The 22,182-nt window shown below is 37.9% G+C and overlaps 31 non-coding genes across 31 annotated transcripts; all 31 read left to right on the top strand.

The window, feature by feature from the left end:
• The first annotated feature begins 444 nt into the window (after positions 1-444).
• LOC132136646 (5S ribosomal RNA) lies at positions 445-563 on the top strand. Its single transcript, XR_009431503.1, has one exon. It is a non-coding gene; the product is annotated as a 5S ribosomal RNA (ribosomal RNA).
• Positions 564-1,178: 615 nt separating this feature from the next.
• Positions 1,179-1,297, top strand: LOC132135956 (5S ribosomal RNA). The gene has a single exon (XR_009430868.1). It is a non-coding gene; the product is annotated as a 5S ribosomal RNA (ribosomal RNA).
• Positions 1,298-1,678: 381 nt separating this feature from the next.
• On the top strand, positions 1,679-1,797 carry LOC132135708 (5S ribosomal RNA). The gene has a single exon (XR_009430636.1). It is a non-coding gene; the product is annotated as a 5S ribosomal RNA (ribosomal RNA).
• A 595-nt stretch (positions 1,798-2,392) lies between these two features.
• On the top strand, positions 2,393-2,511 carry LOC132136645 (5S ribosomal RNA). Its single transcript, XR_009431502.1, has one exon. It is a non-coding gene; the product is annotated as a 5S ribosomal RNA (ribosomal RNA).
• A 381-nt stretch (positions 2,512-2,892) lies between these two features.
• Positions 2,893-3,011, top strand: LOC132135906 (5S ribosomal RNA). Its single transcript, XR_009430822.1, has one exon. It is a non-coding gene; the product is annotated as a 5S ribosomal RNA (ribosomal RNA).
• Positions 3,012-3,095: 84 nt separating this feature from the next.
• On the top strand, positions 3,096-3,214 carry LOC132136644 (5S ribosomal RNA). Its single transcript, XR_009431501.1, has one exon. It is a non-coding gene; the product is annotated as a 5S ribosomal RNA (ribosomal RNA).
• Positions 3,215-3,708: 494 nt separating this feature from the next.
• On the top strand, positions 3,709-3,827 carry LOC132136643 (5S ribosomal RNA). The gene has a single exon (XR_009431500.1). It is a non-coding gene; the product is annotated as a 5S ribosomal RNA (ribosomal RNA).
• Positions 3,828-4,442: 615 nt separating this feature from the next.
• On the top strand, positions 4,443-4,561 carry LOC132136642 (5S ribosomal RNA). The gene has a single exon (XR_009431499.1). It is a non-coding gene; the product is annotated as a 5S ribosomal RNA (ribosomal RNA).
• A 381-nt stretch (positions 4,562-4,942) lies between these two features.
• Positions 4,943-5,061, top strand: LOC132135706 (5S ribosomal RNA). Its single transcript, XR_009430635.1, has one exon. It is a non-coding gene; the product is annotated as a 5S ribosomal RNA (ribosomal RNA).
• A 595-nt stretch (positions 5,062-5,656) lies between these two features.
• Positions 5,657-5,775, top strand: LOC132136640 (5S ribosomal RNA). The gene has a single exon (XR_009431497.1). It is a non-coding gene; the product is annotated as a 5S ribosomal RNA (ribosomal RNA).
• A 381-nt stretch (positions 5,776-6,156) lies between these two features.
• Positions 6,157-6,275, top strand: LOC132135905 (5S ribosomal RNA). Its single transcript, XR_009430821.1, has one exon. It is a non-coding gene; the product is annotated as a 5S ribosomal RNA (ribosomal RNA).
• Positions 6,276-6,359: 84 nt separating this feature from the next.
• Positions 6,360-6,478, top strand: LOC132136639 (5S ribosomal RNA). The gene has a single exon (XR_009431496.1). It is a non-coding gene; the product is annotated as a 5S ribosomal RNA (ribosomal RNA).
• Positions 6,479-6,971: 493 nt separating this feature from the next.
• LOC132136638 (5S ribosomal RNA) lies at positions 6,972-7,090 on the top strand. The gene has a single exon (XR_009431495.1). It is a non-coding gene; the product is annotated as a 5S ribosomal RNA (ribosomal RNA).
• A 384-nt stretch (positions 7,091-7,474) lies between these two features.
• On the top strand, positions 7,475-7,593 carry LOC132136637 (5S ribosomal RNA). Its single transcript, XR_009431494.1, has one exon. It is a non-coding gene; the product is annotated as a 5S ribosomal RNA (ribosomal RNA).
• A 381-nt stretch (positions 7,594-7,974) lies between these two features.
• Positions 7,975-8,093, top strand: LOC132136636 (5S ribosomal RNA). The gene has a single exon (XR_009431493.1). It is a non-coding gene; the product is annotated as a 5S ribosomal RNA (ribosomal RNA).
• A 494-nt stretch (positions 8,094-8,587) lies between these two features.
• Positions 8,588-8,706, top strand: LOC132136635 (5S ribosomal RNA). The gene has a single exon (XR_009431492.1). It is a non-coding gene; the product is annotated as a 5S ribosomal RNA (ribosomal RNA).
• Positions 8,707-9,191: 485 nt separating this feature from the next.
• LOC132136634 (5S ribosomal RNA) lies at positions 9,192-9,310 on the top strand. Its single transcript, XR_009431491.1, has one exon. It is a non-coding gene; the product is annotated as a 5S ribosomal RNA (ribosomal RNA).
• A 595-nt stretch (positions 9,311-9,905) lies between these two features.
• LOC132136633 (5S ribosomal RNA) lies at positions 9,906-10,024 on the top strand. The gene has a single exon (XR_009431490.1). It is a non-coding gene; the product is annotated as a 5S ribosomal RNA (ribosomal RNA).
• An 84-nt stretch (positions 10,025-10,108) lies between these two features.
• On the top strand, positions 10,109-10,227 carry LOC132136632 (5S ribosomal RNA). The gene has a single exon (XR_009431489.1). It is a non-coding gene; the product is annotated as a 5S ribosomal RNA (ribosomal RNA).
• Positions 10,228-11,037: 810 nt separating this feature from the next.
• Positions 11,038-11,156, top strand: LOC132136631 (5S ribosomal RNA). The gene has a single exon (XR_009431488.1). It is a non-coding gene; the product is annotated as a 5S ribosomal RNA (ribosomal RNA).
• An 84-nt stretch (positions 11,157-11,240) lies between these two features.
• On the top strand, positions 11,241-11,359 carry LOC132136276 (5S ribosomal RNA). Its single transcript, XR_009431172.1, has one exon. It is a non-coding gene; the product is annotated as a 5S ribosomal RNA (ribosomal RNA).
• Positions 11,360-11,853: 494 nt separating this feature from the next.
• Positions 11,854-11,972, top strand: LOC132136629 (5S ribosomal RNA). Its single transcript, XR_009431486.1, has one exon. It is a non-coding gene; the product is annotated as a 5S ribosomal RNA (ribosomal RNA).
• An 810-nt stretch (positions 11,973-12,782) lies between these two features.
• On the top strand, positions 12,783-12,901 carry LOC132136628 (5S ribosomal RNA). Its single transcript, XR_009431485.1, has one exon. It is a non-coding gene; the product is annotated as a 5S ribosomal RNA (ribosomal RNA).
• An 84-nt stretch (positions 12,902-12,985) lies between these two features.
• Positions 12,986-13,104, top strand: LOC132136275 (5S ribosomal RNA). Its single transcript, XR_009431171.1, has one exon. It is a non-coding gene; the product is annotated as a 5S ribosomal RNA (ribosomal RNA).
• Positions 13,105-13,598: 494 nt separating this feature from the next.
• Positions 13,599-13,717, top strand: LOC132135796 (5S ribosomal RNA). The gene has a single exon (XR_009430719.1). It is a non-coding gene; the product is annotated as a 5S ribosomal RNA (ribosomal RNA).
• Positions 13,718-14,428: 711 nt separating this feature from the next.
• LOC132135873 (5S ribosomal RNA) lies at positions 14,429-14,547 on the top strand. The gene has a single exon (XR_009430791.1). It is a non-coding gene; the product is annotated as a 5S ribosomal RNA (ribosomal RNA).
• An 84-nt stretch (positions 14,548-14,631) lies between these two features.
• On the top strand, positions 14,632-14,750 carry LOC132136627 (5S ribosomal RNA). Its single transcript, XR_009431484.1, has one exon. It is a non-coding gene; the product is annotated as a 5S ribosomal RNA (ribosomal RNA).
• An 84-nt stretch (positions 14,751-14,834) lies between these two features.
• LOC132136236 (5S ribosomal RNA) lies at positions 14,835-14,953 on the top strand. The gene has a single exon (XR_009431132.1). It is a non-coding gene; the product is annotated as a 5S ribosomal RNA (ribosomal RNA).
• A 492-nt stretch (positions 14,954-15,445) lies between these two features.
• Positions 15,446-15,564, top strand: LOC132136626 (5S ribosomal RNA). The gene has a single exon (XR_009431483.1). It is a non-coding gene; the product is annotated as a 5S ribosomal RNA (ribosomal RNA).
• A 488-nt stretch (positions 15,565-16,052) lies between these two features.
• LOC132136625 (5S ribosomal RNA) lies at positions 16,053-16,171 on the top strand. Its single transcript, XR_009431482.1, has one exon. It is a non-coding gene; the product is annotated as a 5S ribosomal RNA (ribosomal RNA).
• An 84-nt stretch (positions 16,172-16,255) lies between these two features.
• LOC132136623 (5S ribosomal RNA) lies at positions 16,256-16,374 on the top strand. Its single transcript, XR_009431480.1, has one exon. It is a non-coding gene; the product is annotated as a 5S ribosomal RNA (ribosomal RNA).
• The last annotated feature ends 5,808 nt before the right edge of the window (positions 16,375-22,182 follow it).

The raw sequence follows: 22,182 nt of genomic DNA, 5'->3' as shown, positions 1-22,182 counted from the left end.
ATCTTTAAATAGCCCTCTCTTTGCAGCCTAGTACTTTTGGAATTTTTCAGTAATTATCTAAGAGTTTTGCATAAATAAAAAAAAAAAAAAAAAAAAAAGATTCAATGCCCAGTCTTAGAAAACCGAAACAGGTTTGGGCCTGTTTAGTAGTTTTGGAACTTTTCACTAATTGTCTAATAATCTAGCAAAACAAAAAAAACAAAAAAAGAGTCAATGCCCAGTCTTAGAAAACCGAAACAGGTTTGGGCCTGGTTAGTACTTTTGGAAATTTTCAGTAATTATGTAATAAATTTGCAAAAAAAAAAATTAAATAAATAAAGAGTCAATGCCCAATCTCAGAATCTAAGCAGGTTTGGGCCCAGTTAGTACTTGGATGGGAGACTGCTTGGAAATACCGATTATAGTGGCTGATCTTTAAATAGCCCTCTCTTTGCAGCCTCATTCGCTTACGGCCATACCAGCCTGGCTATGCCCGATCTCGTCTGATCTCGGAAGCTAAGCAGGTTTGGGCCTGGTTAGTACTTGGATGGGAGACCGCCTGGGAATACCAGGTGCTGTAAGCTTTTAGGTTTCCTTCTCTACTTATATAATGCACTGGCGGTTATAGTGGCTGATCTTTAAATAGCCCTCTCTTTGCAGCCTAGTACTTTTGGAATTTTTCAGTAATTATCTAAGAGTTTTGCATAAATAAAAAAAAAAAAAAAAAAAAAAGAGTCAATGCCCAGTCTTAGAAAACCGAAACAGGTTTGGGCCTGTTTAGTAGTTTTGGAACTTTTCACTAATTGTCTGATAATCTAGCAAAAAAAAAAAAAAAAAAAAAAAAAAGAGTCAATGCCCAGTCTTAGAAAACCGAAACAAGTTTGGGCCTGCTTAGTAGTTTTGGAACTTTTCATTAATTGTCTAATAATCTAGCAAAAAAAAAAAAAAAAAAAAAAAAAAAAGAGTCAATGCCCAGTCTTAGAAAACCGAAACAGGTTTGGGCCTGGTTAGTACTTTTGGAAATTTTCAGTAATTATGTAATAAATTTGCAAAAAAAAAAATTAAATAAATAAAGAGTCAATGCCCAATCTCAGAATCTAAGCAGGTTTGGGCCCAGTTAGTACTTGGATGGGAGACTGCTTGGAAATACCGATTATAGTGGCTGATCTTTAAATAGCCCTCTCTTTGCAGCCTCCTTCGCTTATGGCCATACCAGCCTGGCTATGCCCGATCTCGTCTGATCTCAGAAGCTAAGCAGGTTTGGGCCTGGTTAGTACTTGGATGGGAGACCGCCTGGGAATACCAGGTGCTGTAAGCTTTTAGGTTTCCTTCTCTACTTATATAATGCACTGGCGGTTATAGTGGCTGATCTTTAAATAGCCCTCTCTTTGCAGCCTAGTACTTTTGGAATATTTCAGTAATTATCTAAGAGTTTTGCATAAATAAAAAAAAAAAAAAAAAAAGAGTCAATGCCCAGTCTTAGAAAACCGAAACAGGTTTGGGCCAGGTTAGTACTTTTGGAAATTTTCAGTAATTATGTAATAAATTTGCAAAAAAAATTTTAAATAAATAAAGAGTCAATGCCCAATCTCAGAATCTAAGCAGGTTTGGGCCCAGTTAGTACTTGGATGGGAGACTGCCTGGAAATACCGATTATAGTGGCTGATCTTTAAATAGCCCTCTCTTTGCAGCCTCGTTCGCTTACGGCCATACCAGCATGGCTATGCCCGATCTCGTCTGATCTCGGAAGCTAAGCAGGTTTGGGCCTGGTTAGTACTTGGATGGGAGACCGCCTGGGAATACCAGGTGCTGTAAGCTTTTAGGTTTCCTTCTCTACTTATATAATGCACTGGCAGTTATAGTGGCTGATCTTTAAATAGCCCTCTCTTTGCAGCCCAGTACTTTTGGAATTTTTCAGTAATTATCTAAGAGTTTTGCATAAGTAAAAAAAAAAAAAAAAAAAAAGAGTCAATGCCCAGTCTTAGAAAACCGAAACAGGTTTGGGCCTGTTTAGTAGTTTTGGAACTTTTCACTAATTGTCTAATAATCTAGCAAAAAAAAAAAAAAAAAAAAAAAAGAGTCAATGCCCAGTCTTAGAAAACCGAAACAGGTTTGGGCCTGTTTAGTAGTTTTGGAACTTTTCATTAATTGTCTAATAATCTAGCAAAAAAAAAAAGAGTCAATGCCCAGTCTTAGAAAACCGAAACAGGTTTGGGCCTGGTTAGTACTTTTGGAAATTTTCAGTAATTATGTAATAAATTTGCAAAAAAAAAAATTAAATAAATAAAGAGTCAATGCCCAATCTCAGAATCTAAGCAGGTTTGGGCCCAGTTAGTACTTGGATGGGAGACTGCTTGGAAATACCGATTATAGTGGCTGATCTTTAAATAGCCCTCTCTTTGCAGCCTCCTTCGCTTACGGCCATACCAGCCTGGCTATGCCCGATCTCGTCTGATCTCGGAAGCTAAGCAGGTTTGGGCCTGGTTAGTACTTGGATGGGAGACCGCCTGGGAATACCAGGTGCTGTAAGCTTTTAGGTTTCCTTCTCTACTTATATAATGCACTGGCGGTTATAGTGGCTGATCTTTAAATAGCCCTCTCTTTGCAGCCTAGTACTTTTGGAATATTTCAGTAATTATCTAAGAGTTTTGCATAAATAAAAAAAAAAAAAAAAAAAGAGTCAATGCCCAGTCTTAGAAAACCGAAACAGGTTTGGGCCAGGTTAGTACTTTTGGAAATTTTCAGTAATTATGTAATAAATTTGCAAAAAAAATTTTAAATAAATAAAGAGTCAATGCCCAATCTCAGAATCTAAGCAGGTTTGGGCCCAGTTAGTACTTGGATGGGAGACTGCCTGGAAATACCGATTATAGTGGCTGATCTTTAAATAGCCCTCTCTTTGCAGCCTCGTTCGCTTACGGCCATACCAGCATGGCTATCCCCGATCTCGTCTGATCTCGGAAGCTAAGCAGGTTTGGGCCTGGTTAGTACTTGGATGGGAGACCGCCTGGGAATACCAGGTGCTGTAAGCTTTTAGGTTTCCTTCTCTACTTATATAATGCACTGGCAGTTATAGTGGCTGATCTTTAAATAGCCCTCTCTTTGCAGCCACCTTCGCTTACGGCCATACCAGCCTGGCTATGCCCGATCTCGTCTGATCTCGGAAGCTAAGCAGGTTTGGGCCTGGTTAGTACTTGGATGGGAGACCGCCTGGGAATACCAGGTGCTGTAAGCTTTTAGGTTTCCTTCTCTACTTATATAATGCACTGGCGGTTATAGTGGCTGATCTTTAAATAGCCCTCTCTTTGCAGCCTAGTACTTTTGGAATTTTTCAGTAATTATCTAAGAGTTTTGCATAAATAAAAAAAAAAAAAAAAAAAAAAGATTCAATGCCCAGTCTTAGAAAACCGAAACAGGTTTGGGCCTGTTTAGTAGTTTTGGAACTTTTCACTAATTGTCTAATAATCTAGCAAAACAAAAAAAAAAAAAAAAGAGTCAATGCCCAGTCTTAGAAAACCGAAACAGGTTTGGGCCTGGTTAGTACTTTTGGAAATTTTCAGTAATTATGTAATAAATTTGCAAAAAAAAAAATTAAATAAATAAAGAGTCAATGCCCAATCTCAGAATCTAAGCAGGTTTGGGCCCAGTTAGTACTTGGATGGGAGACTGCTTGGAAATACCGATTATAGTGGCTGATCTTTAAATAGCCCTCTCTTTGCAGCCTCATTCGCTTACGGCCATACCAGCCTGGCTATGCCCGATCTCGTCTGATCTCGGAAGCTAAGCAGGTTTGGGCCTGGTTAGTACTTGGATGGGAGACCGCCTGGGAATACCAGGTGCTGTAAGCTTTTAGGTTTCCTTCTCTACTTATATAATGCACTGGCGGTTATAGTGGCTGATCTTTAAATAGCCCTCTCTTTGCAGCCTAGTACTTTTGGAATTTTTCAGTAATTATCTAAGAGTTTTGCATAAATAAAAAAAAAAAAAAAAAAAAAAGAGTCAATGCCCAGTCTTAGAAAACCGAAACAGGTTTGGGCCTGTTTAGTAGTTTTGGAACTTTTCACTAATTGTCTGATAATCTAGCAAAAAAAAAAAAAAAAAAAAAAAAAAGAGTCAATGCCCAGTCTTAGAAAACCGAAACAAGTTTGGGCCTGCTTAGTAGTTTTGGAACTTTTCATTAATTGTCTAATAATCTAGCAAAAAAAAAAAAAAAAAAAAAAAAAAAAGAGTCAATGCCCAGTCTTAGAAAACCGAAACAGGTTTGGGCCTGGTTAGTACTTTTGGAAATTTTCAGTAATTATGTAATAAATTTGCAAAAAAAAAAATTAAATAAATAAAGAGTCAATGCCCAATCTCAGAATCTAAGCAGGTTTGGGCCCAGTTAGTACTTGGATGGGAGACTGCTTGGAAATACCGATTATAGTGGCTGATCTTTAAATAGCCCTCTCTTTGCAGCCTCCTTCGCTTACGGCCATACCAGCCTGGCTATGCCCGATCTCGTCTGATCTCGGAAGCTAAGCAGGTTTGGGCCTGGTTAGTACTTGGATGGGAGACCGCCTGGGAATACCAGGTGCTGTAAGCTTTTAGGTTTCCTTCTCTACTTATATAATGCACTGGCGGTTATAGTGGCTGATCTTTAAATAGCCCTCTCTTTGCAGCCTAGTACTTTTGGAATATTTCAGTAATTATCTAAGAGTTTTGCATAAATAAAAAAAAAAAAAAAAAAAGAGTCAATGCCCAGTCTTAGAAAACCGAAACAGGTTTGGGCCAGGTTAGTACTTTTGGAAATTTTCAGTAATTATGTAATAAATTTGCAAAAAAAATTTTAAATAAATAAAGAGTCAATGCCCAATCTCAGAATCTAAGCAGGTTTGGGCCCAGTTAGTACTTGGATGGGAGACTGCCTGGAAATACCGATTATAGTGGCTGATCTTTAAATAGCCCTCTCTTTGCAGCCTCGTTCGCTTACGGCCATACCAGCATGGCTATGCCCGATCTCGTCTGATCTCGGAAGCTAAGCAGGTTTGGGCCTGGTTAGTACTTGGATGGGAGACCGCCTGGGAATACCAGGTGCTGTAAGCTTTTAGGTTTCCTTCTCTACTTATATAATGCACTGGCAGTTATAGTGGCTGATCTTTAAATAGCCCTCTCTTTGCAGCCCAGTACTTTTGGAATTTTTCAGTAATTATCTAAGAGTTTTGCATAAGTAAAAAAAAAAAAAAAAAAAAGAGTCAATGCCCAGTCTTAGAAAACCGAAACAGGTTTGGGCCTGTTTAGTAGTTTTGGAACTTTTCACTAATTGTCTAATAATCTAGCAAAAAAAAAAAAAAAAAAAAAAAAAGAGTCAATGCCCAGTCTTAGAAAACCGAAACAGGTTTGGGCCTGTTTAGTAGTTTTGGAACTTTTCATTAATTGTCTAATAATCTAGCAAAAAAAAAAAGAGTCAATGCCCAGTCTTAGAAAACCGAAACAGGTTTGGGCCTGGTTAGTACTTTTGGAAATTTTCAGTAATTATGTAATAAATTTGCAAAAAAAAAAATTAAATAAATAAAGAGTCAATGCCCAATCTCAGAATCTAAGCAGGTTTGGGCCCAATTAGTACTTGGATGGGAGACTGCTTGGAAATACCGATTATAGTGGCTGATCTTTAAATAGCCCTCTCTTTGCAGCCTCCTTCGCTTACGGCCATACCAGCCTGGCTATGCCCGATCTCGTCTGATCTCGGAAGCTAAGCAGGTTTGGGCCTGGTTAGTACTTGGATGGGAGACCGCCTGGGAATACCAGGTGCTGTAAGCTTTTAGGTTTCCTTCTCTACTTATATAATGCACTGGCGGTTATAGTGGCTGATCTTTAAATAGCCCTCTCTTTGCAGCCTAGTACTTTTGGAATATTTCAGTAATTATCTAAGAGTTTTGCATAAATAAAAAAAAAAATAAAAAAAGAGTCAATGCCCAGTCTTAGAAAACCGAAACAGGTTTGGGCCAGGTTAGTACTTTTGGAAATTTTCAGTAATTATGTAATAAATTTGCAAAAAAAATTTTAAATAAATAAAGAGTCAATGCCCAATCTCAGAATCTAAGCAGGTTTGGGCCCAGTTAGTACTTGGATGGGAGACTGCCTGGAAATACCGATTATAGTGGCTGATCTTTAAATAGCCCTCTCTTTGCAGCCTCGTTCGCTTACGGCCATACCAGCATGGCTATCCCCGATCTCGTCTGATCTCGGAAGCTAAGCAGGTTTGGGCCTGGTTAGTACTTGGATGGGAGACCGCCTGGGAATACCAGGTGCTGTAAGCTTTTAGGTTTCCTTCTCTACTTATATAATGCACTGGCAGTTATAGTGGCTGATCTTTAAATAGCCCTCTCTTTGCAGCCACCTTCGCTTACGGCCATACCAGCCTGGCTATGCCCGATCTCGTCTGATCTCGGAAGCTAAGCAGGTTTGGGCCTGGTTAGTACTTGGATGGGAGACCGCCTGGGAATACCAGGTGCTGTAAGCTTTTAGGTTTCCTTCTCTACTTATATAATGCACTGGCGGTTATAGTGGCTGATCTTTAAATAGCCCTCTCTTTGCAGCCTAGTACTTTTGGAATTTTTCAGTAATTATCTAAGAGTTTTGCATAAATAAAAAAAAAAAAAAAAAAAAAAGATTCAATGCCCAGTCTTAGAAAACCGAAACAGGTTTGGGCCTGTTTAGTAGTTTTGGAACTTTTCACTAATTGTCTAATAATCTAGCAAAAAAAAAAAAAAAAAAAAGAGTCAATGCCCAGTCTTAGAAAACCGAAACAGGTTTGGGCCTGGTTAGTACTTTTGGAAATTTTCAGTAATTATGTAATAAATTTGCAAAAAAAAAAATTAAATAAATAAAGAGTCAATGCCCAATCTCAGAATCTAAGCAGGTTTGGGCCCAGTTAGTACTTGGATGGGAGACTGCTTGGAAATACCGATTATAGTGGCTGATCTTTAAATAGCCCTCTCTTTGCAGCCTCATTCGCTTACGGCCATACCAGCCTGGCTATGCCCGATCTCGTCTGATCTCGGAAGCTAAGCAGGTTTGGGCCTGGTTAGTACTTGGATGGGAGACCGCCTGGGAATACCAGGTGCTGTAAGCTTTTAGGTTTCCTTCTCTACTTATATAATGCACTGGCGGTTATAGTGGCTGATCTTTAAATAGCCCTCTCTTTGCAGCCTAGTACTTTTGGAATTTTTCAGTAATTATCTAAGAGTTTTGCATAAATAAAAAAAAAAAAAAAAAAAAAGAGTCAATGCCCAGTCTTAGAAAACCGAAACAGGTTTGGGCCTGGTTAGTACTTTTGGACATTTTCAGTAATTATGTAATAAATTTGCAAAAAAAAAATTTAAATAAATAAAGAGTCAATGCCCAATCTCAGAATCTAAGCAGGTTTGGGCCCAGTTAGTACTTGGATGGGAGACTGCTTGGAAATACCGATTATAGTGGCTGATCTTTAAATAGCCCTCTCTTTGCAGCCTCCTTAGCTTACGGCCATACCAGCCTGGCTATGCCCGATCTCGTCTGATCTCGGAAGCTAAGCAGGTTTGGGCCTGGTTAGTACTTGGATGGGAGACCGCCTGGGAATACCAGGTGCTGTAAGCTTTTAGGTTTCCTTCTCTACTTATATAATGCACTGGCGGTTATAGTGGCTGATCTTTAAATAGCCCTCTCTTTGCAGCCTAGTACTTTTGGAATATTTCAGTAATTATCTAAGAGTTTTGCATAAATAAAAAAAAAAAAAAAAAAAGAGTCAATGCCCAGTCTTAGAAAACCGAAACAGGTTTGGGCCAGGTTAGTACTTTTGGAAATTTTCAGTAATTATGTAATAAATTTGCAAAAAAAATTTTAAATAAATAAAGAGTCAATGCCCAATCTCAGAATCTAAGCAGGTTTGGGCCCAGTTAGTACTTGGATGGGAGACTGCCTGGAAATACCGATTATAGTGGCTGATCTTTAAATAGCCCTCTCTTTGCAGCCTCGTTCGCTTACGGCCATACCAGCCTGGCTATGCCCGATCTCGTCTGATCTCGGAAGCTAAGCAGGTTTGGGCCTGGTTAGTACTTGGATGGGAGACCGCCTGGGAATACCAGGTGCTGTAAGCTTTTAGGTTTCCTTCTCTACTTATATAATGCACTGGCGGTTATAGTGGCTGATCTTTAAATAGCCCTCTCTTTGCAGCCTAGTACTTTTGGAATTTTTCAGTAATTATCTAAGAGTTTTGCATAAATAAAAAAAAAAAAAAAAAAAAAAGATTCAATGCCCAGTCTTAGAAAACCGAAACAGGTTTGGGCCTGTTTAGTAGTTTTGGAACTTTTCACTAATTGTCTAATAATCTAGCAAAACAAAAAAAAAAAAAAAAGAGTCAATGCCCAGTCTTAGAAAACCGAAACAGGTTTGGGCCTGGTTAGTACTTTTGGAAATTTTCAGTAATTATGTAATAAATTTGCAAAAAAAAAAATTAAATAAATAAAGAGTCAATGCCCAATCTCAGAATCTAAGCAGGTTTGGGCCCAGTTAGTACTTGGATGGGAGACTGCTTGGAAATACCGATTATAGTGGCTGATCTTTAAATAGCCCTCTCTTTGCAGCCTCCTTCGCTTACGGCCATACCAGCCTGGCTATGCCCGATCTCGTCTGATCTCGGAAGCTAAGCAGGTTTGGGCCTGGTTAGTACTTGGATGGGAGACCGCCTGGGAATACCAGGTGCTGTAAGCTTTTAGGTTTCCTTCTCTACTTATATAATGCACTGGCGGTTATAGTGGCTGATCTTTAAATAGCCCTCTCTTTGCAGCCTAGTACTTTTGGAATATTTCAGTAATTATCTAAGAGTTTTGCATAAATAAAAAAAAAAAAAAAAAAGAGTCAATGCCCAGTCTTAGAAAACCGAAACAGGTTTGGGCCTGGTTAGTACTTTTGAAAATTTTCACTAATTGTCTAATAATCTTGCAAAAAAAAAAAAAAAAAGAGTCAATGCCCAGTCTTAGAAAACCGAAACAGGTTTGGGCCAGGTTAGTACTTTTGGAAATTTTCAGTAATTATGTAATAAATTTGCAAAATTTTTTTTAAATAAATAAAGAGTCAATGCCCAATCTCAGAATCTAAGCAGGTTTGGGCCCAGTTAGTACTTGGATGGGAGACTGCCTGGAAATACCGATTATAGTGGCTGATCTTTAAATAGCCCTCTCTTTGCAGCCTCCTTCGCTTACGGCCATACCAGCCTGGCTATGCCCGATCTCGTCTGATCTCGGAAGCTAAGCAGGTTTGGGCCTGGTTAGTACTTGGATGGGAGACCGCCTGGGAATACCAGGTGCTGTAAGCTTTTAGGTTTCCTTCTCTACTTATATAATGCACTGGCGGTTATAGTGGCTGATCTTTAAATAGCCCTCTCTTTGCAGCCTAGTACTTTTGGAATATTTCAGTAATTATCTAAGAGTTTTGCATAAATAAAAAAAAAAAAAAAAAAAGAGTCAATGCCCAGTCTTAGAAAACCGAAACAGGTTTGGGCCTGTTTAGTAGTTTTGGAACTTTTCACTAATTGTCTAATAATCTAGCAAAAAAAAAAAAAAAAAAAGAGTCAATGCCCAGTCTTAGAAAACCGAAACAGGTTTGGGCCTGGTTAGTACTTTTGAAAATTTTCACTAATTGTCTAATAATCTTGCAAAAAAAAAAAAAAAAAAAGAGTCAATGCCCAGTCTTAGAAAACCGAAACAGGTTTGGGCCAGGTTAGTACTTTTGGAAATTTTCAGTAATTATGTAATAAATTTGCAAAAATTTTTTTAAATAAATAAAGAGTCAATGCCCAATCTCAGAATCTAAGCAGGTTTGGGCCCAGTTAGTACTTGGATGGGAGACTGCCTGGAAATACCGATTATAGTGGCTGATCTTTAAATAGCCCTCTCTTTGCAGCCTCGTTCGCTTACGGCCATACCAGCCTGGCTATGCCCGATCTCGTCTGATCTCGGAAGCTAAGCAGGTTTGGGCCTGGTTAGTACTTGGATGGGAGACCGCCTGGGAATACCAGGTGCTGTAAGCTTTTAGGTTTCCTTCTCTACTTATACAATGCACTGGCAGTTATAGTGGCTGATCTTTAAATAGCCCTCTCTTTGCAGCCTCCTTCGCTTACGGCCATACCAGCCTGGCTATGCCCGATCTCGTCTGATCTCGGAAGCTAAGCAGGTTTGGGCCTGGTTAGTACTTGGATGGGAGACCGCCTGGGAATACCAGGTGCTGTAAGCTTTTAGGTTTCCTTCTCTACTTATATAATGCACTGGCGGTTATAGTGGCTGATCTTTAAATAGCCCTCTCTTTGCAGCCCAGTACTTTTGGAATTTTTCAGTAATTATCTAAGAGTTTTGCATAAATAAAAAAAAAATAAAAAAAAAGAGTCAATGCCCAGTCTTAGAAAACCGAAACAGGTTTGGGCCTGTTTAGTAGTTTTGGAACTTTTCACTAATTGTCTAATAATCTAGCAAAAAAAAAAAAAAAAAAAGAGTCAATGCCCAGTCTTAGAAAACCGAAACAGGTTTGGGCCTGGTTAGTACTTTTGAAAATTTTCACTAATTGTCTAATAATCTAGCAAAAAAAAAAAAAAAAAAAGAGTCAATGCCCAGTCTTAGAAAACCGAAACAGGTTTGGGCCTGTTTAGTAGTTTTGGAACTTTTCACTAATTGTCTAATAATCTAGCAAAAAAAAAAAAAAAAAAAGAGTCAATGCCCAGTCTTAGAAAACCGAAACAGGTTTGGGCCTGGTTAGTACTTTTGAAAATTTTCACTAATTGTCTAATAATCTTGCAAAAAAAAAAAAAAAAAAAGAGTCAATGCCCAGTCTTAGAAAACCGAAACAGGTTTGGGCCAGGTTAGTACTTTTGGAAATTTTCAGTAATTATGTAATAAATTTGCAAAAATTTTTTTAAATAAATAAAGAGTCAATGCCCAATCTCAGAATCTAAGCAGGTTTGGGCCCAGTTAGTACTTGGATGGGAGACTGCCTGGAAATACCGATTATAGTGGCTGATCTTTAAATAGCCCTCTCTTTGCAGCCTCGTTCGCTTACGGCCATACCAGCCTGGCTATGCCCGATCTCGTCTGATCTCGGAAGCTAAGCAGGTTTGGGCCTGGTTAGTACTTGGATGGGAGACCGCCTGGGAATACCAGGTGCTGTAAGCTTTTAGGTTTCCTTCTCTACTTATATAATGCACTGGCAGTTATAGTGGCTGATCTTTAAATAGCCCTCTCTTTGCAGCCTCCTTCGCTTACGGCCATACCAGCCTGGCTATGCCCGATCTCGTCTGATCTCGGAAGCTAAGCAGGTTTGGGCCTGGTTAATACTTGGATGGGAGACTGCCTGGGAATACCAGGTGATGTAAACTTTTAGGTTTCCTTCTCTACTTATATAATGCACTGGCGGTTATAGTGGCTGATCTTTAAATAGCCCTCTCTTTGCAGCCCAGTACTTTTGGAATTTTTCAGTAATTATCTAAGAGTTTTGCATAAATAAAAAAAAAAAAAAAAAAAAAGAGTCAATGCCCAGTCTTAGAAAACCGAAACAGGTTTGGGCCTGTTTAGTAGTTTTGGAACTTTTCATTAATTGTCTAATAATCTAGCAAAAAAAAAAAAAAAAAAAAAGAGTCAATGCCCAATCTTAGAAAACCAAAACAGGTTTGGGCCTGGTTAGTACTTTTGGAAATTTTCAGTAATTATGTAATAAATTTGCAAAAAAAAAAAATTAAATAAATAAAGAGTCAATGCCCAATCTCAGAATCTAAGCAGGTTTGGGCCCAGTTAGTACTTGGATGGGAGACTGCCTGGAAATACCGATTATAGTGGCTGATCTTTAAATAGCCCTCTCTTTGCAGCCTCCTTCGCTTACGGCCATACCAGCCTGGCTATGCCCGATCTCGTCTGATCTCGGAAGCTAAGCAGGTTTGGGCCTGGTTAGTACTTGGATGGGAGACCGCCTGGGAATACCAGGTGCTGTAAGCTTTTAGGTTTCCTTCTCTACTTATATAATGCACTGGCGGTTATAGTGGCTGATCTTTAAATAGCCCTCTCTTTGCAGCCTAGTACTTTTGGAATTTTTCAGTAATTATCTAAGAGTTTTGCATAAATAAAAAAAAAATAAAAAAAAAGAGTCAATGCCCAGTCTTAGAAAACCGAAACAGGTTTGGGCCTGTTTAGTAGTTTTGGAACTTTTCACTAATTGTCTAATAATCTAGCAAAAAAAAAAAAAAAAAAAGAGTCAATGCCCAGTCTTAGAAAACCGAAACAGGTTTGGGCCTGGTTAGTACTTTTGAAAATTTTCACTAATTGTCTAATAATCTAGCAAAAAAAAAAAAAAAAAAAGAGTCAATGCCCAGTCTTAGAAAACCGAAACAGGTTTGGGCCTGTTTAGTAGTTTTGGAACTTTTCACTAATTGTCTAATAATCTAGCAAAAAAAAAAAAAAAAAAAGAGTCAATGCCCAGTCTTAGAAAACCGAAACAGGTTTGGGCCTGGTTAGTACTTTTGAAAATTTTCACTAATTGTCTAATAATCTTGCAAAAAAAAAAAAAAAAAAAGAGTCAATGCCCAGTCTTAGAAAACCGAAACAGGTTTGGGCCAGGTTAGTACTTTTGGAAATTTTCAGTAATTATGTAATAAATTTGCAAAAATTTTTTTAAATAAATAAAGAGTCAATGCCCAATCTCAGAATCTAAGCAGGTTTGGGCCCAGTTAGTACTTGGATGGGAGACTGCCTGGAAATACCGATTATAGTGGCTGATCTTTAAATAGCCCTCTCTTTGCAGCCTCGTTCGCTTACGGCCATACCAGCCTGGCTATGCCCGATCTCGTCTGATCTCGGAAGCTAAGCAGGTTTGGGCCTGGTTAGTACTTGGATGGGAGACCGCCTGGGAATACCAGGTGCTGTAAGCTTTTAGGTTTCCTTCTCTACTTATATAATGCACTGGCAGTTATAGTGGCTGATCTTTAAATAGCCCTCTCTTTGCAGCCTCCTTCGCTTACGGCCATACCAGCCTGGCTATGCCCGATCTCGTCTGATCTCGGAAGCTAAGCAGGTTTGGGCCTGGTTAATACTTGGATGGGAGACTGCCTGGGAATACCAGGTGATGTAAACTTTTAGGTTTCCTTCTCTACTTATATAATGCACTGGCGGTTATAGTGGCTGATCTTTAAATAGCCCTCTCTTTGCAGCCCAGTACTTTTGGAATTTTTCAGTAATTATCTAAGAGTTTTGCATAAATAAAAAAAAAAAAAAAAAAAAAGAGTCAATGCCCAGTCTTAGAAAACCGAAACAGGTTTGGGCCTGTTTAGTAGTTTTGGAACTTTTCATTAATTGTCTAATAATCTAGCAAAAAAAAAAAAAAAAAAAAAGAGTCAATGCCCAATCTTAGAAAACCAAAACAGGTTTGGGCCTGGTTAGTACTTTTGGAAATTTTCAGTAATTATGTAATAAATTTGCAAAAAAAAAAAATTAAATAAATAAAGAGTCAATGCCCAATCTCAGAATCTAAGCAGGTTTGGGCCCAGTTAGTACTTGGATGGGAGACTGCCTGGAAATACCGATTATAGTGGCTGATCTTTAAATAGCCCTCTCTTTGCAGCCTCCTTCGCTTACGGCCATACCAGCCTGGCTATGCCCGATCTTGTCTGATCTCGGAAGCTAAGCAGGTTTGGGCCTGGTTAGTACTTGGATGGGAGACCGCCTGGGAATACCAGGTGCTGTAAGCTTTTAGGTTTCCTTCTCTACTTATATAATGCACTGGCGGTTATAGTGGCTGATCTTTAAATAGCCCTCTCTTTGCAGCCTAGTACTTTTGGAATTTTTCAGTAATTATCTAAGAGTTTTGCATAAATAAAAAAAAAAAAAAAAAAAAAGAGTCAATGCCCAGTCTTAGAAAACCGAAACAGGTTTGGGCCTGTTTAGTAGTTTTGGAACTTTTCACTAATTGTCTGATAATCTAGCAAAAAAAAAAAAAAAAAAAAAAAGAGTCAATGCCCAGTCTTAGAAAACCGAAACAGGTTTGGGCCTGCTTAGTAGTTTTGGAACTTTTCATTAATTGTCTAATAATCTAGCAAAAAAAAAAAAAAAAAAAAAGAGTCAATGCCCAGTCTTAGAAAACCGAAACAGGTTTGGGCCTGTTTAGTAGTTTTGGAACTTTTCACTAATTGTCTAATAATCTTGCAAAAAAAAAAAAAAAAAAAAGAGTCAATGCCCAGTCTTAGAAAACCGAAACAGGTTTGGGCCAGGTTAGTACTTTTGGAAATTTTCAGTAATTATGTAATAAATTTGCAAAATTTTTTTTAAATAAATAAAGAGTCAATGCCCAATCTCAGAATCTAAGCAGGTTTGGGCCCAGTTAGTACTTGGATGGGAGACTGCCTGGAAATACCGATTATAGTGGCTGATCTTTAAATAGCTCTCTCTTTGCAGCCTCGTTCGCTTACGGCCATACCAGCCTGGCTATGCCCGATCTCGTCTGATCTCGGAAGCTAAGCAGGTTTGGGCCTGGTTAGTACTTGGATGGGAGACCGCCTGGGAATACCAGGTGATGTAAGCTTTTAGGTTTCCTTCTCTACTTATATAATGCACTGGCAGTTATAGTGGCTGATCTTTAAATAGCCCTCTCTTTGCAGCCTCCTTCGCTTACGGCCATACCAGCCTGGCTATGCCCGATCTCGTCTGATCTCGGAAGCTAAGCAGGTTTGGGCCTGGTTAGTACTTGGATGGGAGACCGCCTGGGAATACCAGGTGCTGTAAGCTTTTAGGTTTCCTTCTCTACTTATATAATGCACTGGCAGTTATAGTGGCTGATCTTTAAATAGCCCTCTCTTTGCAGCCTCCTTCGCTTACGGCCATACCAGCCTGGCTATGCCCGATCTCGTCTGATCTCGGAAGCTAAGCAGGTTTGGGCCTGGTTAATACTTGGATGGGAGACCGCCTGGGAATACCAGGTGATGTAAACTTTTAGGTTTCCTTCTCTACTTATATAATGCACTGGCGGTTATAGTGGCTGATCTTTAAATAGCCCTCTCTTTGCAGCCCAGTACTTTTGGAATTTTTCAGTAATTATCTAAGAGTTTTGCATAAATAAAAAAAAAAAAAAAAAAAAGAGTCAATGCCCAGTCTTAGAAAACCGAAACAGGTTTGGGCCTGTTTAGTAGTTTTGGAACTTTTCATTAATTGTCTAATAATCTAGCAAAAAAAAAAAAAAAAAAAAAGAGTCAATGCCCAATCTTAGAAAACCAAAACAGGTTTGGGCCTGGTTAGTACTTTTGGAAATTTTCAGTAATTATGTAATAAATTTGCAAAAAAAAAAATTAAATAAATAAAGAGTCAATGCCCAATCTCAGAATCTAAGCAGGTTTGGGCCCAGTTAGTACTTGGATGGGAGACTGCCTGGAAATACCGATTATAGTGGCTGATCTTTAAATAGCCCTCTCTTTGCAGCCTCCTTCGCTTACGGCCATACCAGCCTGGCTATGCCCGATCTCGTCTGATCTCGGAAGCTAAGCAGGTTTGGGCCTGGTTAGTACTTGGATGGGAGACCGCCTGGGAATACCAGGTGCTGTAAGCTTTTAGGTTTCCTTCTCTACTTATATAATGCACTGGCGGTTATAGTGGCTGATCTTTAAATAGCCCTCTCTTTGCAGCCTAGTACTTTTGGAATATTTCAGTAATTATCTAAGAGTTTTGCATAAATAAAAAAAAAAAAAAAAAAAGAGTCAATGCCCAGTCTTAGAAAACCGAAACAGGTTTGGGCCTGGTTAGTACTTTTGAAAATTTTCACTAATTGTCTAATAATCTTGCAAAAAAAAAAAAAAAAAAAGAGTCAATGCCCAGTCTTAGAAAACCGAAACAGGTTTGGGCCAGGTTAGTACTTTTGGAAATTTTCAGTAATTATGTAATAAATTTGCAAAAATTTTTTTAAATAAATAAAGAGTCAATGCCCAATCTCAGAATCTAAGCAGGTTTGGGCCCAGTTAGTACTTGGATGGGAGACTGCCTGGAAATACCGATTATAGTGGCTGATCTTTAAATAGCCCTCTCTTTGCAGCCTCGTTCGCTTACGGCCATACCAGCCTGGCTATGCCCGATCTCGTCTGATCTCGGAAGCTAAGCAGGTTTGGGCCTGGTTAGTACTTGGATGGGAGACCGCCTGGGAATACCAGGTGCTGTAAGCTTTTAGGTTTCCTTCTCTACTTATAAAATGCACTGGCAGTTATAGTGGCTGATCTTTAAATAGCCCTCTCTTTGCAGCCTCCTTCGCTTACGGCCATACCAGCCTGGCTATGCCCGATCTCGTCTGATCTCGGAAGCTAAGCAGGTTTGGGCCTGGTTAGTACTTGGATGGGAGACCGCCTGGGAATACCAGGTGCTGTAAGCTTTTAGGTTTCCTTCTCTACTTATATAATGCACTGGCGGTTATAGTGGCTGATCTTTAAATAGCCCTCTCTTTGCAGCCCAGTACTTTTGGAATTTTTCAGTAATTATCTAAGAGTTTTGCATAAATAAAAAAAAAAAAAAAAAAAAAAAAAAGAGTCAATGCCCAGTCTTAGAAAACCGAAACAGGTTTGGGCCTGTTTAGTAGTTTTGGAACTTTTCACTAATTGTCTAATAATCTAGCAAAAAAAAAAAAAAAAAAAAGAGTCAATGCCCAGTCTTAGAAAACCGAAACAGGTTTGGGCCTGGTTAGTACTTTTGAAAATTTTCACTAATTGTCTAATAATCTTGCAAAAAAAAAAAAAAAAAAAAGAGTCAATGCCCAGTCTTAGAAAACCGAAACAGGTTTGGGGCAGGTTAGTACTTTTGGAAATTTTCAGTAATTATGTAATAAATTTGCAAAAAAAAAAATTTAATAAATAAAGAGTCAATGCCCAATCTCAGAATCTAAGCAGGTTTGGGCCCAGTTAGTACTTGGATGGGACACTGCCTGGAAATACCGATTATAGTGGCTGATCTTTAAATAGCCCTCTCTTTGCAGCCTCCTTCGCTTACGGCCATACCAACCTGAGGGCGCTAGAGAGCTAGTGAGAAACAGGAAGTGAGGTGGCTATAGAAGGGTGAAGAAGGTTCACCCAAAATTGTTTGTGTTTTTTTTTGTTTTTTTGGTTATTTGAGTCTTAATAATTGTTTTTGTTTAAATTTTTGGTTATTTTTGTTACTTGTCCTCCCAACAGCATAGCTGTTTGGGAGGGATCATTTTGTTTTTTGTTTTTTGTTGTTTTTTTTCGTTTTTTGTTTTATTTATTTTTGAAAAATGGATGGAACTACGGCAACAGACATGGACTTGGCACGAGGAACACGGCGGCAAATGACAAACGGACTGGAAAAAACTCAACGAGAAAAGGATGGACCTGAAAGGAGATTTAAAAGAACCTACACCAAAGAAGCTACAGTAGTAGTGGATTTGACTGAAGTGCACGAAGGAAAAGCAGAAGACATAATACAAGCGCTGAAAGATAAGTTGGATGTGACAAAAATATTAGCTGTAAGACCCAAAATGATGAAGGAGTACGAAATTACGTTTGAAAAGGAAGAAGATATTGAAAATCTGAGCGAAGGATTGATGATTAAAGGAAAACTATGTGAAATTAAGAAATTGAATAACAGAGAATTTGTTGTCTCTTTCATGCATCTGCCCGCTTACCTGGATGATGCAGAGATTCTACAGAAGCTGGAGGGATGGGGGGTAACTCCTGTCTCTCAGATAAGAAGAAGATTTTATACCGGCACCAACATAGAAGATGGAACGAGGTTCCTTAAGGTACAGTTCCCAAAAGAAGTGGCCTCCTTGCCCTACAGTACTCGAATTGAAATGGAAGATGGTCCACAATACTATAGAGTGATACATAGCAAGCAGGTGAGAACCTGCAGGTTGTGTATGAGCCCTGATCATGTGATGAAGGACTGTCCAGACTTTAAATGTTTTAAATGCTCGGAAACAGGCCACTTCGCGAGGGACTGTAAGGTGGTGATGTGTCCCGACTGCAATTGTGTACTGGACAAATGCGAGTGCTGGTATGGAGACCAGCAAAATGGAGAAGAGAGGGGGAGTGGGCAGATGCATGAGACAGACAATGAAGAGGAGCAAAGGGAAGACACCAGAGAAATGCAAAGAGAGGACAATGTAAGCAAGGACAATGAAAATGAGATTGAAAAGACTGAGTTAACACAGGACATTGTGGAAATGGAGGTACAGATGGAGTTAAATGAGGTTGGAAAAGCAGAAACGGAAGAGCCAGAAGAGACTGAATGGATCGGTGAGACGGACAGAAATAACAAAGACAGTGAAAACATGGGCGGAGACAGCACTGCAAGTACATCCAATAAAAGAAGAAGAAAAGTTAAGGTAATACCCAATTTAGAAAAAGCTAAAAATAAAATGTGTAAACAAAGTAATGAGGTGAAACAAGACTGTGGAAGAAGTGCAAAAGAGGGGGAGGAAGTAGGATAACGAAATTATGATGCTAAAGTTTGTCTTTTTATCTTTTTTAATTGTGTTGAAAATTGTTACTTTTAATGCAAGAGGGTTAATCAATGGTGTGAAATTTGAAAAAGTCAAGGAACTGTGCAGGGATGAAGATGTGATTTTATTGCAAGAAACAAACTGGAAAGAGAGTGTAATGGAGGATTTTAAAAAAAGATGGGAAGGGGAATTATTTTTTAATAATGCTGAGGGAAAAATAGGAGGAGGAGTTGCGATGTTAATAAGAAACGATAGAGGTATCAGGTCAAAGCAAATGTATAATGACACAAAAGGAAAATGCATGGCTGTAGAAATTAAGATGGATGAAGATGATTTTATTTTAGTAAACGTACATGCTCCAAATGAAGAAATAGAAAAGAAAAAATATTTTAATGTAATAGCTGAATTAATGGAAAAATGGAAGAGGGTAATAATTGCGGGGGATTTTAACACTGTTTTTAGTAAAATGGATATGGCTAACGGAATGGTTTTTAAATCGGATGGGGGAAGAAAGGAGTTAATTTCATTGATGGAGGAGAAGAACATGATTGATGTGTGGAGAGAAAGAAATGGGAAAAAGAGGGAATTTACAAGAAGACAGCTGTTAGGGAATTTTATGTGTCAAACTAGAATAGACTACTTTTTAAGTACTAGGAATTTGGAATGTTTTATTGATGGAGTGTTTTATAAAGAAACGACTTTAAGTGATCACAAAATGCTGCAAATGAGAATGGATTTTAAAAAGGAAATGAGGGGACCAGGGGTATGGATTTTAAACACTGAAGTTTTAAAGGAAGAGAGTTTTAAAAAAGAGATAGAAAATAAATTAGATGAGGGGAAAAAAGACTTGATGTACATAGAAGATAAAAGGCAATGGTGGGAAAACATGAAATATGACATAAAGAAATATGTAATGAATTACTGTAAATTGTTACAAAAGGTAAAAAGAACAAAGGAACAAGAAATAAGAAAGACGTTAAGAGAGGAGTTAAATAAAAATGAAGTAAACGTGCAAAGAGTAATTGAAGTGGAGGAAAAGTTGAGGAAAATCGAAGAAGGAAAATATAAAGGGGCAACGTTAAGAAGTAAAGCTAAATATACAGTAGAAGGGGAAAAATGTAGTAGATTCTTTTTTAACCTTGAGAAAAGCAGGGCGAAGGCGGGAATAATTAAAGAACTTAGGAATAAGGAAGGACAAGTTGTTTTAAGCACAGAGGGAATTTTAAAGGAAATAAGCACATATTATGAAGAACTTTTTAGATCAGAGGAAGGGGATGAGGAAAAAAGGAACATTTTGTTACAACAGATAACACGAAAAGTCGGTGAGGGAGATAAAAAGGAATGTGATAAGGGAATAACAACTGAGGAAATTATACAAGCAATAAATCAGCTAAGTGTGAAGAAAAGCCCAGGAATAGATGGTATTGGAAGTGAGTTTTATAAGGTTTTTAAAGAAAAAGTAAGCCCGATTTTAAAAGAAGTCTATGAAGAGGTTTTTAAAAAAGAAAGAGTACACCCAAGAATGGGCTTAGGCTTAATGAAAATAATCTACAAGAGAAAAGGAGACAAAGCGGAACTGAGGAATTTTAGGCCCATTACAATGTTAAACACAGATTTTAAAATTTTAGCCAGGGTTTTAGCGAACAGATTAAAAAATATTATGCCAAACATAATAGAGACTAACCAGGCATATGGAGTAAAGGGGAGGGACATAGCAGATATCACGAGTAGCATAAGAGATATAATGGGGTACATAAAAGAAAAAGGAAAGGAGGCATATATAATAAGCATGGATTTCGAGAAGGCTTTTGACAGAGTGGAGCATGGGTTTTTATTGGCGGTTTTAAAACAATTTGGTTTTGGAGAGAATTTTATAAAATGGATCTCAGTTTTATACAGCGATATTTTAACAAAAGTTAAATGTAATGGTTTTTTAACGGAACCTTTTAAAGTTTTAAGGTCTATAAGACAAGGGTGTCCACTGTCAGCGAAGTTATATTCTTTGGTGGCTGAACCATTAGGGCTTTTAATAAACAGAGAGAAAAAAATAAAGGGAATAAAACTAGAAGAAAAAGAGGAACTGACTAAAATATTCCAGTATGCGGATGATACCACAATTATTGTTGAAAATATAGAAAGTGTTAAAGAAGTAATGGAAAAAATGAAATGCTATTGTGAGGGATCAGGTGCAAAAATAAATGAAGAAAAAACAGTATATATGAAGTTCGGAAGGTCAGAGGTTTTAACGGGGGTTGTTAAATTCCTAGAGGTACAAGAAATGAGGATTTTAGGAGCGGGGTTAGCAAAGAATGAGAAGGAAACTGTTGATAATATGTGGGATGAGACATTGGGAGGGATGGATAGGAGACTGATTTTTTGGAGAAACAGGTTTTTAAGTTTGAAAGGAAAAATTTTAATTGTAAACATGTTAATGTTATCAAAAATGTGGTACAAATTACATGTGATGCCATTGCCAAACTGGGTTTTTAAGAGAATAAAAAAGAGTATTTTAGAATTTTTATGGGAAAAAAAGCCTCCAAGGATAGCGTACAATACGCTGATAGGAAAACCAGAAGAGGGAGGGATGGGTTTAGTCGATGTGGAACAGAAGATGAAAAGCATGAGGGTAAAAGTGGTTAAGAAATATTTGGATGATAAGAAGAGAGATGAATGGAAGAAATTGATGGGTTTTTATTTAAATAAATGTGGGAATTTTAACCTTGGGGAAAACATTTTATGGATGAAGTTGAAAAGTTGGATGATGGAGGGGATACCACAGTTTTATAAAGAGGTTTTAAATGCTTGGAGGCTTTTTTTAACAGAGGTGGATTTTAATCCGGAGGGGAGGGAAGCGATTTTAAATCAGCCTCTGTTTTTAAATGACAAAATAAAGATACACGAGCGAGATATCTATTTTAAGAAGTGGCTAAAAGTGGGGATCGTAAAAGTGAGAGATGTTTTATGGGAGGTGAAAGAGGGATTTTTACCACTCCAAGTGATTAAAGATGCAATGGAGGAGGAGAAGGAGGATTTTAATGTCATGGTTTTAAAAAAACAGTATGAAGATGTCAAGAAAGCAATCCCAAGGCAATGGCTAGATGAGATTAAAAAGAAGGGAGAACGAGAAAATAAAATGTTGGTGTTTTTAAAATTTAAAGAAAAGAGGGTGGATTTTAATTTGTGTACTGTGAAAATGTTCTATGAGTTTTTTATAAATAGAGTTTTTAAAAAACCTGTTGCCAACCAGATTTGGTTAAGGCATTTTAATGAAATCGAAGAAAAAGACATTTGGAAGAATAGAACATGGAAATGGTTGGATGTAGATTTAGAATGTTTAGACTATTTTATCAGACAAAATGTGATCTATACAGAAATGAGATTGTGTATAATGCAGAAGGCAACAAATGCTCAATGTAAAGTCTGTAAAAAAGAAGATGAAGGTATTTTACATTTGTTTTTATTATGTGGAAAACTTAACCCATTTTTTAATGAACTGAAAGAAATTGTCAAAGAATTAAGAGAAAATGAAGAGGTTACTGACTGGAAAAGGTTTTTTATGCTGGGAATGACAGAGAACAAAGAAAATAAGAAACTTGTGAATTTGTTTTTAATCTTGGCAAAAAAAGCAATATTGAAAAGGAGAAATGTAGCCAGAAACAGAGATTGTATTTTAAACTTATGGGTGCTTTTTAAACAAATGGTTGAAAGTTATGTAGAAATGTTATA

Source organism: Carassius carassius, unplaced genomic scaffold (genome assembly GCF_963082965.1).
Source record: "Carassius carassius unplaced genomic scaffold, fCarCar2.1 SCAFFOLD_60, whole genome shotgun sequence".
Taxonomy (NCBI): Eukaryota; Metazoa; Chordata; class Actinopteri; order Cypriniformes; family Cyprinidae; genus Carassius; species Carassius carassius.
The sequence above is the reverse complement of the archived record's forward strand: the minus strand, read 5'-3'. Positions and strand labels throughout refer to the sequence as shown.